This window comes from Bos grunniens, chromosome 24 (genome assembly GCF_055505025.1).
Source record: "Bos grunniens cultivar Pamir isolate PY7600 chromosome 24, Bosgru_T2T1.0, whole genome shotgun sequence".
NCBI classification, from domain to species: Eukaryota; Metazoa; Chordata; class Mammalia; order Artiodactyla; family Bovidae; genus Bos; species Bos grunniens.
In genome coordinates this window covers 13,833,397-13,838,256 of record NC_141188.1, presented here as the reverse complement: position 1 = coordinate 13,838,256, position 4,860 = coordinate 13,833,397, and positions in this window count along the sequence as shown.

Sequence of the window (4,860 nt, the reverse complement as noted above, 5' to 3'; positions counted from 1 at the left end):
TCTCTACTGTTTCTGCCTTCCCAGCCAATAATTAATCCCCGTGCTGTGCTGAGGAGTCTTACTTGGGGAGGATTAACCTTCGACTTCACACCTCTGTGCTGCTTGGGAAATCAGATTCGCCACACTAAATGGAATCATCACAATGGCGATAGCCTTTTTTTTCCCAGGCTGTTTAATTTATTCTGCATAACTAGCCACTTTCTCCCTCAGGGGAAATTCATAAAAGATCTTGAGCCTCTGATCTTCCCTGTTAAAGGGGACAGAGCGAATAAGTCACGGACGAGCCTCCCAGTGGGGTTACATGAAGCTACACCTAGAGAAAACCCTGTTTGAGGATTATCAGAACACAGCATCTGTGCTTCGTGTTCCTAAACTCCAGTGAAGCATCATGAATCCCTTAAAATTTTTGTTTTGGTTTGAAATCTTGGTCTTTCTTGTTTTATTTTCCTTTCTTTCTTTTTTTTTTTTTTTCCATCCCTGGGCTGCCCGGGGTCACATCATGCTTTAAGAAAATAAAAAGGCTTCGTTAGTCAGGCAGTATCTGTAACAGACGTCAGTTCAAACTGAGCACCCTAAAGAGAAGCCAACTACACCTTTGGCAGCCAGAAATGAATACATCCTGAATCCAACAAGACAAACGTGTCCAAAGGGCTATTCTAACAGATTTGACTCCACATTGTAAAGTGCTTGAGTGAATGCGACAATAAAGGGTAGATGTATATTTCAACACCCTAGGAGTTCATTTCTGTCAATCAGTGGCTGGAATTTACTTTGCGGATATTACCTAAAGGTGTTTTTCAATCACTGGACATTTGGAAGCCTGGTTTGAAACATGCATTTAAATAGAAGCTGAATGTCTTAAAAGCTTTCTGACCATTTGAAGCTGTTATTCAGAAAATAACATTTCAAAGTAGTAGAGCAATGCCACTGGATTTTCAGAGGGGGAAGGGGAAGCCAAACAACACTGAGTGAACTGTTCCACTAATGTGTGTACCAAGGAAGCCACAGAACAGAAGCTGAAATTCTCCAACGCTCACTGTTTTGCATTCTACCACTGCTGCTGCTGCTAAGTTGCCTCAGTCGTGTCCGCCTCTGTGCCACCCCATAGACGGCAGCCCACCAGACTCCCCCATCCCTGGGATTCTCCAGGCAAGAAAACTGGAGTGGGTTGCCATTTCCTTCTCCAATGCATGAAAGTGAAAAGTGAAAGTGACCACTACGTGACAATTAATCGTGAAGGAATAGCATTAGGAAGGAAAGCTGTGCATCCGCTGTGATGGGGAAGCAGTAGTGATTATAGGAAGACCACACCAAGCTGGAGCATGGACAAATAAAACTACATGGATCTTGGGAGGATGATTTATTCCATGCATTGAGAGAGCCAGGCACTATATTAAGCATGGACTCATCAAATCTTGGGGGTGTCACTGGTGTCCAGCTAGCAAAGAACCCACAAGACAATGCAGGAGACACAAGAGAGGTGGGTTCAATCCCTGGGTTGGAAAGATCCCGGGGAAAAGGTAGTGGCAACATGCTCCAGTATTCTTGCCTGGAGAATCCCATGGGCAGAGGAGTCTGGCAGACTACAGTCCATAGAGTTGCAAAGAGTAGGACATGACTGAGCAACTGAGATTGCATGTATCCTAAACTCAACAAAGTTTAACACCAAGCCCCCAAAGAATTGAGCTTATCTACAGTAAAGTAATAGCTTGCCAGAATAAAATTAACACTCTTCAAAAGAATAAAACAAAATCCAGACTAAGCTCCATAGTACACCACCAGTTAAAAATTATGAAGAAACAAAAAAGAAAGCAATATAACTCATGGGTGGGGGAAGGAAGAGTAGTCAATACAAACAAACCAGACAAGATAGAAAAGTTGATAGTAGCTTGCCTGGAGAATCCCAGGGACGGGGGAGCCTGGTGGGCTGCCGTCTATGGGGTCGCACAGAGTTGGACGTGACTGAAGTGACTTAGCAGTAGCAGTAGCATACACAGACTTTAAAACACTTGTGTGAGTACTAAAATATGTCTAGGTCTAACAGTCTATGAAAAATGTTATATATATATTTATATAAAATTTCAGAAGAGTCCTTGCTTCAGTGAGATTCAGCAAATAATTTAGTGAGCCCTTTAGAAAGTGCTGAATACATTACCGGACACTAAGAATAATAAAATAAACACAAACAAAGTCATTTTCTGCCTTTATGCAATCTAGTAGGGATCAAAACTAAACATACAATTTTCACTGTGTGTTAAGAATGCTAGGATAGCATGAACACGCATTGCACTAAAGCAAAAGGAATCTGATTTGCTTGGAGGTAAAATAAAATCGGAAGAAGTGAAATAACCAAGATTTTTCTAGAAAACTACCCACAGATTCCTATATTCCATGCCTGTAGTTTGCCTTAAATATGTACTCCAAAATTCTTTCAGAGAGCTAAGCCCATCCCTTATCCATTAAATGGCAGTTTGAATGTACTATTTCTTAATGCAGAAAGTGAAAATCTCTCAGTCATGTCCAACTCTTTGCGACCCCATGGACTGTAGCCTGCCAGGCTTTTCTGTGCATGGAATTCTCCAGGCAAGAATATTGGAGTGGGTTGCCATTCCTTTCTCCAGGGGGATCTTTCCGACCCAGGGATCAAACCCAGGTCTCCCACATTGCAGGCAGATTCTTTACCATCTGAGCTACCAAGGAAGTGCTCTTAGTGCAAAAGGGATAGTGAAAAAATAACTAAATGTTAGAGCTGCATTCCAAGATTCTTACCTGAAGAAGCAGCCCATAAACTCTAAAGAGGATATGGCATAAACAATCATTAGTTAACCAGAAACAGAACATTGTAAACCACCTCTTTGAGACAGAAAATGTGAAATCAGTAGCATAAGTGTATCCATAAGTAGAAAATGATCTTTAATTAAAAGAAGGTTTTCAAGCTGCTATAAAAAACTATCACTGACTGGATGGCTTATAAACAAAAATTTCTCATCATTCTGGGGGTTGGGACGTCCCAGATCAAGGTGCTGGTAGATTCCGTATTTGGTGGGGGCTTACTTCCTGAACCTTAAAGAACCATCTTCTCACTGGGTTCTCAGACAGAGGGAGAGGAAGGAGCTCTCTGAGATTCTTAAGAGCATTAATCCCATTAATGAGAGCTCTATCCTCATGACCCAATCAGCTCCCCAAAACCCCACCTCCAAATACCACCAAATTGGGGAATAGATTTCAACATATGAAATTTGGAGAGGGGTGGGGAAAATTATAAGTCTATCATAGAAACTCTGAAGGAATCACTAAACTAAAGGAATAGTCTAAACTATTTCGTTTGTTCAGGTAAGGCTTTGTAAATTGTCTTCTCTGAGCTGATGAGAAAGCTAAAGGATATAGAATATTTATGACCCAAGGCACTGAACAAATTGCCCATTCCCTGATTAATCAGTTTGAGGCAAAGATAACAAATAAGATTAAATTTGTGGGTGTTCTGTCATTTATCACAAGTTACAAAACTTCTCAGTTGAGGTTTTTTAATTTAATGGAAGGAGTTAGGGATCTTGGCTTCAAATTATTTGATTTTTATTTTTCAGTCTAGAAAATAACTCTTTAAAAATTATCTTTATACAGACTTAAAGTGCTATGGAAATTTTAAAAAATGTTATGAAAGTATAACATGATTTAGGGACATGTAAAACTTCTGTTAATTTAAATTAAAATAATTTAAAACTTCTAGTAATAATAGACGTGATAAAACGTCTGTCACAGGAGATAGTGATAGCTATTGTTAATCAGTTACAGGAGTGAATCAACATGCAAGGTCATTTGCTTTTTTCCCTCTTTTTAAATTTTACTTGTTTACTGAAGTAGAGTTAACCACAAGATTATATTAGTTTCTAGTGTAAAACATAGTGATTTGATATTTTTATAGATTTCCCCTTCTTTGTCCTATTACATACAGAACAAGTTCCTTTGTTTCACGTACTATCTGACCTCCACAAGCTTCTGATATATGAGATTGCAGCATGATTTTTGGGTTTTGCTCTGCAGTGGATTAAGCAAAGTTTTGTTCCAGAAACCCATATCCTGATTCCCTGCAAAGGATCCTGTGAACTGTGGAATTTTACCCTCTGGAGTCCTAGGATGATTTTACAGTTGCAGTACTTAACGTGAAGGGATAGGGGCGCCTCATCTAGAAAAACATTTTAGCACAGGTTTTATTTGTTTTTTTCCTACTCTCTTCCATGCAACACTTGCTGAAACACCTCTGCTCCACAAAATTTTCCTTTCTTTGCCCTGTACATTATTGTGTGCACTGCTTGGGCAGGTAATCTTATAGTAATTTGTTTTTTCTCCTCCCTCCCCAGAAAGACTGTCTTCAGAGACTTATTTTGGCCTTCTGCTGACTTCTTTAATGAAATAATTATAGATATGCAAGTGGCAGAAAGAAAAAAATCTGCTGGGCTTCCCTAGTGGCTCAGTGGTAAAGAATTCACCTGCCAATGCAGGGGACATGGGTTCGATCCCTTGTCCAGGAAGATCCCACATGTCAGGGGGCAACTAAGCCCATGCGCTGCAGCTACTCTGTGTGTGCTCTAGAGCCCGTGCTTTGCAACAAGAGAAGCCACCGCAGTGGGAACCCTGTGCCCCCCACTCACCGCAACCAGAGAAATGTCCTCACAGCAACAAAGACCCAGCACAGCCAAAAATAAATACATTAAAAAAAATAATCTGCCCATGAAGCCGCGGGACCAGGGTCTGCATTTTCCCTTTTGAGTTGTACTAACTGTAAACAGCCCTTTCAATGAATGCTCCCGCACGAGCTTCTCTAAGGAGAAGCAGTTTGTAAGTAGGCAGGAACGATGGACA